The sequence below is a fragment of the Helicoverpa zea genome, chromosome 2 (genome assembly GCF_022581195.2).
Source record: "Helicoverpa zea isolate HzStark_Cry1AcR chromosome 2, ilHelZeax1.1, whole genome shotgun sequence".
Classification (NCBI taxonomy): Eukaryota; Metazoa; Arthropoda; class Insecta; order Lepidoptera; family Noctuidae; genus Helicoverpa; species Helicoverpa zea.
In genome coordinates, this window is record NC_061453.1 from 2,126,331 (window position 1) to 2,138,934 (window position 12,604).

The 12,604-nt window shown below is 37.2% G+C and overlaps 1 protein-coding gene across 2 annotated transcripts in view; it reads left to right on the forward strand.

The window, feature by feature from the left end:
• Positions 1-12,604, forward strand: part of LOC124642531 — a 102,200-nt gene that overhangs the window by 5,483 nt on the left and 84,113 nt on the right. The gene's annotated exons all lie outside the window — the stretch shown is intronic.

The window sequence follows — 12,604 nt, forward strand, 5'->3', positions numbered from 1 at the left end:
TCCACCATCTTGCTCTAATTTATATTAATATCTAATATTTACGAGTATTTTACCCCCATTCACCTTCGAACGAAAATAAACTTTTCTTGGGTTTGCTTGTGGCGGGAAAATGGGATGCGCTATTTTTAGTGGTCAAACAAGTTTTGGATAATAAATGTTTACCTACTCAGTAAGATTTGATGAATGGAACCTAAATTTTTAGATTCTATAAAGAAATCTGATGCAGATAACTATCTAACTACCTTACGTTAATTGTTTATTGAAAGCTGACGAGAGCAGCTGTGGCGGCAATGCATTTCGCACAGTTGGTTGACCTTGTTGATCTGATTGTAATGCAACTATAGTTATGCATATTGAATTGGTAACAAAATCTTGATTAAAAATTACACTTCCATCTGCAAATCCAAGAAATTATAAAACATCACAAGATTTAAAGCTATAAGTACAATCCTACAGAGCGAGCGGAGTCTTTAGAAAGAGCCCATGAACCCACGACTTTTAATTCTCAAGACCTTACCCAGTGTATCGACCCCGACCCTGGCTATAAGACGAGAGAGGTACAACGGCCTATCCTGAGACATATCTCAGTCTGGCATATTGTAAACATAGTGCGCAAACGACTACTAAATATATCTTCACGGCCGAATGTCTATCATTAATGCTCACTGATTATGTCATTCACGTATCATTTTGAATGGCTGTAGCTTCTGTATTGTCCTGATGATGTCCTGATCTCTCTCCGGTCGTGTCGGATTACCGTCCCATCGGGCTATGAGAGTTAAGGAATAGTGAGTGCACCTGTGTCTGCGCAAATGCTCGTGCACTATAATATGTCCTGCGTAGTTGGCTAATCTCCTTACATGAGAACAGCCGCCGTAGCCGATAATCGGCTAGGAGGACATCATCATCATCATCATCATTGTCCATGTGTCCGCCATTTTTCTTTTGGAATACAATAGTGGGTACAATAGCTTTTATGAATATTTAGGCTTTGATTTTAACATCTGTTTTATGGTTATCAAAAGCTCTGTCTATTATTATCACACCTTTTGTTTTGTGGCTACAGCAGAGACGTTAGTAGTTAATATACGAATAGACTTTCACTTGGTCTATAGCAATGAAAAAGGTTTTATGCCATCGACAAACCTATAAAAAAAGCTTTGCTTCTGTCATATATTGAAGACCTCAGTTGATCGTCTTCTTCTTCCTGTCCTGTTCCAAGTAATTTGGGGTTGGCGCAATATGTAGTTTTTTCCATTCCTCTCTTTTAAACATCATACTAACTGTTGTAAATCCACTCCCTTCTGATTCATGTCCTCTTTCAGACCTTAGCTGATGATAAATGGTAAAACACAAAAAATACAAAAACAATCCCAGAATCGTCCCTTCAATAATACCCGTCCCGTTTTCAAATATGAGCAGTTAGCTGTCTTTTATCTGCTTCCATGAAGTAATTGCATTTATAGCATAAATCATACTTAATTTCTGTCATCTTGATTGCAGAAACCACGTAAAGGTTAAGTAGTTCTGTAACGTGATATTTATCTGATGTCTTACGAACTTTATTAGCATGTCTTATATTTTACATAGGTAATTACAAACTCGCCTACAGATTAGGTACATTTCTTAAAATAAGATTCTTGGAAATCCGATGCCCAATGATTTGAAAACATAGATTATGTTATTGTCAGTATTAGTTGATTTTATCTCATCTGGATTTGAAATGTTTACTTACTTGCACTAAAATTAAATTAAGCATATTATTTTATCCAAGGAATTTACGCAGACGAAACACTTAGTATGGTCTTAAGTAAAACTATATATATAACCATGACCACGAAGAACACCGTATTAAAAATACTGCCTACCCAGAAAAAACAACAGTCTCACTATCACAACTCATACCAAGTACTTTCTGCTTCACTAACCTACATATTTCCTTTTAACTACGAAATCCTTGTGAAGCAATTAAAATCACGCTGATAACGTTCGCCCGTATGGAGGCGCACGTGTGCTGCGCAGACGCACCGATTGCACAAGCTTGATGTGACGTCACTAGTTTATTAGCTACCTAATAATTGGTAATTGCCCTACCTGATTTATAGGTCGCCATGATTATTTATGGTATATGATAGAGGATTATTCAAATAACTGACATTAGTGGCTGAATTAGCTAAGGGTAGGGGATTATGTAGGTAGGTGTGACTACAATTTAATGTCGTAAAGGTACAAGAAATTTCATTGATTATCGTTTACTGAAATAGATAGTTTATTATTCTTACTGCAACAGAAAAGAAATGGTATCCTTTGGTGGTCATATCACCATCAGTCGGTCGTCAGAGCGTTTTCAAGCAGTGCATCATAGGCAGGTGACGTTAGCAATTGGGACTGGATGATGTTAGTTTGATCCCTTACACCCAAAAGCAGAAAGAAAAGAAACGGTATGTCTTGGGCGAAGTCAGACGACTCCCTTCTGCATCGTTAGCAACGTATTTTTCCGGATTTTCCAACTGTCAAAATCAATGTCTGCAGAGCTAAGTTAGTATCTACTAACGTAAAACTCAGTATGTACAGCTCTCATCTTAAGAATTCTTCTCACCTCCCACGTGTCGCTGACTCTCAACCGGAAAGGGTTTATGTACATTAACTAGACACCGCTTCGAATTATAATGTCTTAAGGTTTTTCTTGCATGCAGTCGTTGATTTACGCAGTTTGATGCGTAGTGAATCATTGTGCAAGTGCAAGTGTCCTAATTTGCATTAGACATTGTGTGCACAATGTTTGTGACGAATGGATGGTTCAAGGGAGTACGTCTTGGATAGGTGATGGCGAATAGTGTTGGTATTCTGTAAATATAAGATGTTAGATATAGGATTAAGTTTGGATTAATGTTGTGTTTTGTCCCAAAATAAGTCGTCTTCTTATTATCGTGGGAGTTGCGGGCTTTATTAATCATCTTACAAGTCTTAGATTCAGAGTTTTCTCAAATCCTCCTGACGGCCTCTGACGTGACATTGTGACTATTGTGGCATTAGGATATACCTAAATGATTAACTGTGTACACACACAACACATAGAGCTTGTAGTATCGCATGTTATTTTTGTAGTTTATTTACAAGGAAACCTAAATTAATTAGTGAGGCAACTTCAGAACAGTTTCGCCGATTACGAAACGCTCGCATTTAAGCCGTGCAACGATTATTTTACTTCCTTGATTCAATTATTGAGGATATCGCTAATGTTATTAACTTCAAAACATTATGGGCATTTATGTTATTGTTGCTATTGCAACTGCAACGGATGTGGTCATAAATCAACTGTTATTCGCAACTTTTTACACACTGCAAAGAAGGGTTTTGTTTTTCGTGCGTATTGGTATAGTTCAAACAGTTCACTTACCTTTAGGTATGAAAAGCTTCTAAAACTCACAAACGATTTAGACCCAAACCCGGAATCGAACCTGAGACTTCGTGCACTGCAGCTGCGCATGCTACAGCTAGACCAAGAAGCAATTGCGTGGTGTAAAAACACCTCCATTTAATTATCCACCAGTATGACATATAGGGGTATGGTTTACACAGGATGTTACATTGTTTCACCTAAGTTCCCATATTCCCATTATAACTCGTTTGAAAATACCCATGGTAGTAAGTTGTGACGTCACAAAGTTCATCGACCGATAGAGTTGCGTACATCACATACATAACACAATAGAAAACATACTTACGAACACGCCACGTAATTTATAAATAGTGGGTTCGATTCTTTGTTATGTCAGTGTTCATGTATTGGCAGTGTGAACGAACTGGATTTAAATGGGTAGGTTATGGAGATCGTTACCTGGTACTTGGCTAATGTATCCATTTAAATTACCTCAAGCGATTATTTTTTGTGTGTTTTTGATGCTGCGTAATAAAATGAAACGCGAGAAATATCGAAGTCAAAAGTCAAAGTATTTTTTTTTTCAAACAGGCTTATCAAAGCTCTTTCGAAACGTAAAACTAGTTGAACGCTTCCAAAGAGTTAGTCCCATAAAGAAGAACCGGCAAGAAACTCCATAGACACTCTTAAAATCATTATTTACAATAGTTTTCAAGCAAAAAACTAAAAATAACGAAATTATCCCAGTTTCAACCTATTCTTAAAGATAAGGTCCAAAAAGAAACCTACCAAGACCTCTCAATCTGTATAGTATAAGATAGATAGACCTATTCCTCGGAACTCACGCGCGTATAGATGCAATTGGTCCAATTTGCCTACAAAGTAACACTTCAATTGAAAATGTTCTAGCACCCACAAGTACGTTGCATTAGTAGCGAGTATTTGGACCGATGCCCAATGATTTGCAATGAGGGATGCTAAGTGCATTGGCATCATTCGAACTCACTTAGTGTAACCTACTTTACTGTGGACCGAAGTTAGCAACAGCGAGATCATTAGGTACTACTGCATTTGTTTTTACAGGTCTCTCTGACGGTGGATTTCTTTAACCGATCTATTCCCTGTCTTGCGATTAGAGATTAAATTTCGACATCAGCTCCATATAAACTATGTACATAAGGCCCATTCAGTCCTCGTAAGAATAACCTGGAAGGCTCCTAGAAACTTCCACCCTAAATGACGAAATTATGTGGATTGAGTTCTTGCTGAAAAGGTTCAGGAAAAATAATACTTTATTGCACATGAATAATAGTGAATCAATCAATAATGGCTGGTTTCTGTAGGTAATAAGACATCTTATTAGCTACTTTTGTTCATAACGAAATACAAAATCAGCTGTAAGCAATAGGTAAGTCGTAATTTTCAGTTGCGAAAACTTAGCTACACATTCTCAAGTTATGGCAAGTTGTCAAGTGAAAATAGGCCTGCATTTGAGCTCTATAAAGCTGGCAGTACAAAGTGGGCAAAAATTAAAAAAAAAAAGCTCAAAATTTGTTGCTAATTTGTTGCTAATTAGTTGCCAAATAATCGATTTTTTTGCTTTTGCCGATTTCGAGAAATCGTCAACAATGCTAGCTTCACCATAAGCTGGCATGGATTATAAGATAAAAGTAAAGGTAAAATAAACAAAATCACTACAAATTTGTTGCTAATTTGTTGCTGTATAACCAAAATAAATTTGAGGTGCAAAAATATTTTTTTTTTCAAATAGAAAATTTTTATTTGCTTTGCGCGCTTGAATGTCAATTGTTTCATGAAAAAAATATGAAATAAATTTGTTGCTCGTCACAGAACTGTTCCTTGTCACTTAGAGAACCAGCAACTAAATAGACACCCGACGATCGGGTGTCTTGAACTTCGGTGACTAACAAACCGGCCATGCTAGCTTGAATGTCGATTTTTCCGGTGAAAAACGTTGAAATGAATTTGTTGCTCGTCACAGAGGTGATTAATGTCTCTCAGAGAACCAGCAACTAAATACACACCCGACGATCGGGTGTCTTGAACTTCGGTGATTAACAAACCGGCCATGCTGGCTTGAATGTCGATTTTTCCTGTGAAAAACGTTGAAATGAATTTGTTGCTCGTCACAGAGGTGATTAATGTCTCTCAGAGAACCAGCAACTAAATAGACACCCGACGATCGGGTGTCTTGAACTTCGGTGACTAACAAACCGGCCATGCTGGCTTGAATGTCGATTTTTCCGGTGAAAAACGTGGAAATAAATTTGTTGCTCTTCGCAGAACTGTTAGGCATCGATCGGAGAACCAGCAACTAAATAGACACCCGTTGATCGGGTGTCTTGAACTTCGGTGACTAACAAACCGGCCATGCTGGCTTGAATGTCGATTTTTCCGGTGAAAAACGTTGAAATGAATTTGTTGCTCGTCACAGAGGTGATTAATGTCTCTCAGAGAACCAGCAACTAAATAGACACCCGACGATCGGGTGTCTTGAACTTCGGTGACTAACAAACCGGGCATGCTGGCTTGAATGTCGATTTTTCCGGTGAAAAACGTGGAAATGAATTTGTTGCTCGTCACAGAGGTGATTAATGTCTCTCAGAGAACCAGCAACTTTTCGTTAAAAATCTAAAAATCAGATCTTAACGTTTTGAGGTTCTAGGAAGCTTCCTTGACCACTTCCACGAGGGTGACACCCTGGCTGTATATATGTGTAAGAATAAGTATGTGAATCGCTTATAACTTTCGAACAGCTTGACCGATGAGTACCAATCTTTGTCATTCTAAAGAAATTTCATCAAACTTAGATTTCCTGAAAATGTAAACCAACTTGGTCCAATATATAATAGAAAACAATATAAATCATTACTGAACGAACTGTAATTATTTTTACAAACAAAAAAATATCATCTGAGTCACGATTTCTTCTTTGGCATTAAAAATGAACTAAGCATTGAGTACTTTCCAGAAACTATATATTGATTAATTTTAGTATACTCTTATAGCCACGTAATCAACTGGTAACATTGGTGACTAGTATTCAGTATTAATATTTTTTTATTTTTCAATTTTATATTTCTTTCGCTTTTTTTTTTAATTATATTTTTCTAAGCCATCCTTGAGCGCTAATAAGCAAAAAAAAAATATCGAAATCGGATGACCCTAAAAGGCCATTCCTGTAACTTCCCGCTAGATACATTAAGCGTTCGAATGTTGCCGTTTGTTGCGATGTTTTTGAGCTCGTCAATTTATGAGAGCTCAACAATTTGACTTGTGTGTTATTTTGAGCTCTCCTATTTATTTAGTTGCTGGTTCTCTAAGTGACATTAATCACCTCTGTGACGAGCAACAAATTCATTTCAACGTTTTTCACCGGAAAAATCGACATTCAAGCTAGCATGGCCGGTTTGTTAGTCACCGAAGTTCAAGACACCCGATCGTCGGGTGTCTATTTAGTTGCTGGTTCTCTGAGAGACATTAATCACCTCTGTGACGAGCAACAAATTCATTTCAACGTTTTTCACAGGAAAAATCGACATTCAAGCCAGCATGGCCGGTTTGTTAGTCACCGAAGTTCAAGACACCCGATCGTCGGGTGTCTATTTAGTTGCTGGTTCTCTGAGAGACATTAATCACCTCTGTGACGAGCAACAAATTCATTTCAACGTTTTTCACAGGAAAAATCGACATTCAAGCCAGCATGGCCGGTTTGTTAGTCACCGAAGTTCAAGACACCCGATCGTCGGGTGTGTATTTAGTTGCTGGTTCTCTGAGAGACATTAATCACCTCTGTGACGAGCAACAAATTCATTTCAACGTTTTTCACCGGAAAAATCGACATTCAAGCTAGCATGGCCGGTTTGTTAGTCACCGAAGTTCAAGACACCCGATCGTCGGGTGTCTATTTAGTTGCTGGTTCTCTAAGTGACAAGGAACAGTTCTGTGACGAGCAACAAATTTATTTCATATTTTTTTCATGAAACAATTGACATTCAAGCGCGCAAAGCAAATAAAAATTTTCTATTTGAAAAAAATTATTTTTGCACCTCAAATTTATTTTGGTTATACAGCAACAAATTAGCAACAAATTTGTAGTGATTTTGTTTATTTTACCTTTACTTTTATCTTATAATCCATGCCAGCTTATGGTGAAGCTAGCATTGTTGACGATTTCTCGAAATCGGCAAAAGCAAAAAAATCGATTATTTGGCAACTAATTAGCAACAAATTTTGAGCTTTTTTTTTAATTTTTGCTCACTTTGTACTGCCAGCTTTTTAGAGCTACTAACAAACCGGCCATGCTGGCTTGAATGTCGATTTTTCCGGTGAAAAACGTTGAAATGAATTTGTTGCTCGTCATAGAGGTGATTAATGTCTCTCAGAGAACCAGCAACTAAATAGACACCCGACGATCGGGTGTCTTGAACTTCGGTGACTAACAAACCGGCCATGCTGGCTTGAATGTCGATTTTTCCGGTGAAAAACGTGGTAATAAATTTGTTGCTCTTCGCAGAACTGTTAGGCATCGATCGGAGAACCAGCAACTAAATAGACACCCGTTGATCGGGTGTCTTGAACTTCGGTGACTTACAAACCGGCCATGCTGGCTTGAATGTCGATTTTTCCGGTGAAAAACGTTGAAATGAATTTGTTGCTCGTCACAGAGGTGATTAATGTCACTTAGAGAACCAGCAACTAAATAAATAGGAGAGCTCAAAATAACACACAAGTCAAATTGTTGAGCTCTCATGAATTGACGAGCTCAAAAACATCGCAACAAACGGCAACATTCGAACGCTTAATGTATCTAGCGGGAAGTTACAGGAATGGCCTTTTAGGGTCATCCGATTTCGAAACAAACATTCAAGGAAACATAACCTGTTTGATAATCATCAGCTTAAAGGAGACTTGGTGATTGGATGTTTATTTAGTTGCTTGTTCTCCGATCGATGCCTAACAGTTCTACGGAGAGCAACAAATTTATTTCCACGTTTTTCACCGGAAAAATCGACATTCAAGCCAGCATGGCCGGTTTGTTAGTCACCGAAGTTCAAGACACCCGATCGTCGGGTGTCTATTTAATTGCTGGTTCTCTGAGAGACATTAATCACCTCTGTGACGAGCAACAAATTCATTTCAACGTTTTTCACCGGAAAAATCGACATTCAAGCTAGCATGGCCGGTTTGTTAGTCACCGAAGTTCAAGACACCCGATCATCGGGTGTCTATTTAGTTGCTGGTTCTCTGAGAGACATTAATCACCTCTGTGACGAGCAACAAATTCATTTCAACGTTTTTCACCGGAAAAATCAACATTCAAGCCAGCATGGCCGGTTTGTTAGTCACCGAAGTTCAAGACACCCGATCGTCGGGTGTCTATTTAATTGCTGGTTCTCTGAGAGTCATTAATCACCTCTGTGACGAGCAACAAATTCATTTCCACGTTTTTCACCGGAAAAATCGACATTCAAGCCAGCATGGCCGGTTTGTTAGTCACCGAAGTTCAAGACACCCGATCGTCGGGTGTCTATTTAGTTGCTGGTTCTCTGAGAGACATTAATCACCTCTGTGACGAGCAACAAATTCATTTCAACGTTTTTCACCGGAAAAATCGACATTCAAGCCAGCATGGCCGGTTTGTTAGTCACCGAAGTTCAAGACACCCGATCGTCGGGTGTCTATTTAGTTGCTGGTTCTCTAAGTGACAAGGAACAGTTCTGTGACGAGCAACAAATTTATTTCATATTTTTTTCATGAAACAATTGACATTCAAGCGCGCAAAGCAAATAAAAATTTTCTATTTGAAAAAAAAAATATTTTTGCACCTCAAATTTATTTTGGTTATACAGCAACAAATTAGCAACAAATTTGTAGTGATTTTGTTTATTTTACCTTTACTTTTATCTTATAATCCATGCCAGCTTATGGTGAAGCTAGCATTGTTCACGATTTCTCGAAATCGGCAAAAGCAAAAAAATCGATTATTTGGCAACTAATTAGCAACAAATTAGCAACAAATTTTGAGCTTTTTTTTTTTAATTTTTGCCCACTTTGTACTGCCAGCTTTTTAGAGCTGCATTATCAGATGTTAAATTCGCTGTAAAAATAGATCCGTGCCTGCGAAACAGCGAGCATACCTTTCAGCAACGAAGAATGTAAGACATAAGAAAAATGCTTTGAGAAACAGGAGTACTTTTTTATAATGTTGGCATTTTTTAAAGAATGTCTGCGTCGGTTTCCCGACCAGATGAAACTGAGCTGTTTTTTTTTTTCAGTATAATTTTGTTTAGTTATAGTATATTTTTTTGTACAAAGCAAGTGAAATTAGTGTGATATAAAAATACTATTTTACGACCGTGCTACATTTTTATTGATTACATATTGAAGATGGCTGGTACTTATGTATTACATAATTTATTATTAAAGGTTCCTTCAATGTGAACGTTATAATTCAGGTTAATGGTGATTCAATAATTCATGCTATTATTTTTATGAACAATTCAATTTCATATTTCAAAACTGTTACATTTTTAATAACTATACAGTATCATCATTCATCAGCAATCATCATCCTCATCCCCCGAGCCTTTTCCCAACTATGTTGGGGTCGGCTTCCAGTCTAACCGGATTCAGCTGAGTACTAGTGCTTTACAAGAAGCGACTGCCTCATTCATTTCATCAGCAATTATTATCTATAAATTTTATGGCTACAAAGTACGTTAGATTATGTTCCCATTCCAAAACTAATTACGAACAAACTGTATCTTCTGATTAGTTTGTACCGTGGTAGAAATGTGACATTTGCCGTATACCGTATATTCCGGTCCGCCGGTTCGCATCCCAGGTTTGCCCGTAATTCCCCGGAATCCTTTCTTTAATTAAGGATTTACCTGCGTTAGGAAAGCCGGCCGGTTTTTGCGGGCATCACCGAATTTATTTATAAGGACTTAAATTCAGAATTATTTACAAACGGAGATAGGAGAATAAATCGTTTTTCAGAAGCAGAATCTCGAAACCCGAAAATTAACTTTTGTCTAAAGTTAATTTTCGCCTTTCGAGATTTCGAAAGATTATCTTTGGGAAATGGTTATTCTATTCTATATTTTGAGAACAGTGTCAATGTTTGTGAGATAAAAGATAAACTGGAGCTTAGATGGATATATATTTTTTGATAGATGATACCGTTGTAAGGAAAATGATCGTTCCCAAACGACAGCCGATATGAATGGAAGACAACTACGTGATAAATTGGTATAATGACAAGTGGATGACAAAACGTTATCAGAGCCCAAAATAGACTGGATCTTTATAGAAAAATAATGATGTGACGTGTCTTGGAAAAAACCCTAAGCTACGTTAAGTGATGAACTACCTATTTAGACGTAGGTCTTGCCTACCAACTGAACTAAAAAGGATTTAATCCAGCGATAATTGACATAATGAGGACTACAATCCTATCTATGGTACTCAGAATAGTTACTAATAAGTACCTATCTATAATTGAAAATGTTCTTGTAAATAATGGTGTAATTAGTAGCAAATTGCAAAACAACAGGAAAAATAGAACCATGGAGAAAATTTTGCTATATTTAGAAGTTATAATTGGTAGAAGAAAATGAGAAAGAAACCGTAATAAGATTTAATGAAGGCGAAGTTCTACTTTCTTGTCTTCAACTTTCATAAAATTTAAGTATACGTACTTGCGTACAGTACTTAAAAGTAAATTGAGAAAAACAAGTCAACTTAGTACACAAAAGTCTCTTTTACAACAAAACTGAATCTAAAAAATATTTGTGAAGGTTTTTCTTTGTTTCACCAACAAATATATATTTCCACAGACTTACAATTTATGGACCAAAAGACCTTCATAGCCTTTTATCCCAAAAAACATGTTATATTCCCATAGGGACATTCAGTACATACTACCTTAGTGTGTCTCTATCTGATATAAGATCTTACAAATATGTATAACGTAAAAACCATTACATTTAGGTACTGAAATTGTTCTACCTAGAAACTCGACAATGCTTAGTTTTTGTGCCAACTGACATTTCAGGTACATAAGTGATTGGCTAGCGACCTCGACTCTTGAGAACCATCGGTAAGTTATAGCTACATCCAAAACTAGAAAACGACAGAAAAATAGTCTGGTAAGCCAGAGAAGATGTAATTTATACTAATATTATAAAGAGGAAATATTTTTTTTTGCTTTAATCCTAAAGGCTCCGAGACTAGACTAACGCGCCATATTTTGTCCGGAAACGGGAAAAAAGGTTCTCGGGAGGACGTGGGTGAAACCGTGGAAAAAAGCTAGTCATTCATGTAATTGAAAAAGAAATGGTATGTCTTACTTTACTAATACTTAACTTTTATGTGAAACATTATGAACTTTGACGAAAGACGGGTCAATAAAAGTTTTATATCTTAGAAACATGTCCGCTAAACAGTTGATTGACACTGTGAGGACCATTTTCTCAAGCATAATATACTCCTACCACCAAATATATTCTTCATCGAGTTACAAAAACCATATTTTAAAAGCAGTATCTTAGCTAAACAGCAACAAACGTGGAAAAAAAGAACATACAATTACACGAAAAGATAACCACCATACCATTAAAAGGGTTAGTCGAGTTTGCGCATTAGATTGACCGATAAAGAAGATAAACCTTATCGCGTCGTATAACAGTGTGACGTCATAGTTTGCACGCGTATCATTAGAGAGAGAATTAGTTAAGAACTGACGGCCTCGTTGGCGTAATGGTTACCATGCGAGAAGAGGATCCGGGGTTCGATACTCGGTACGGTCAATATTTGTGTGATGAGCATGTTTGTTGGCTGTGGTCTGGGTTTTACATTAATATGTGTAAAGTATATTAGTTCTGTCGGCACCTATAACACAAGCTAATCAATAGCTTGGGGCTACCCGACCGTGTGTGAAGGTGTCCCGATATTTAATTTGACTTAAAAATACGAGTGTATCTGTCACTACTTGATCTGAAATATTCGCATACAACTGTCATATCATGTCGGGGCCGCATGTTCAGCGATTCGATAATATTTTATTTGTACGATTGGCAATCAGGTCGACATAATTTGAGGCCCCTTTAGATATGAGTCGTTTCTGCATGCGAAGCTGGCTAAAACCAACGATGTGCGTTTTCCAGTATTTTTTAGTTCGTATCGTGGATTTAAATT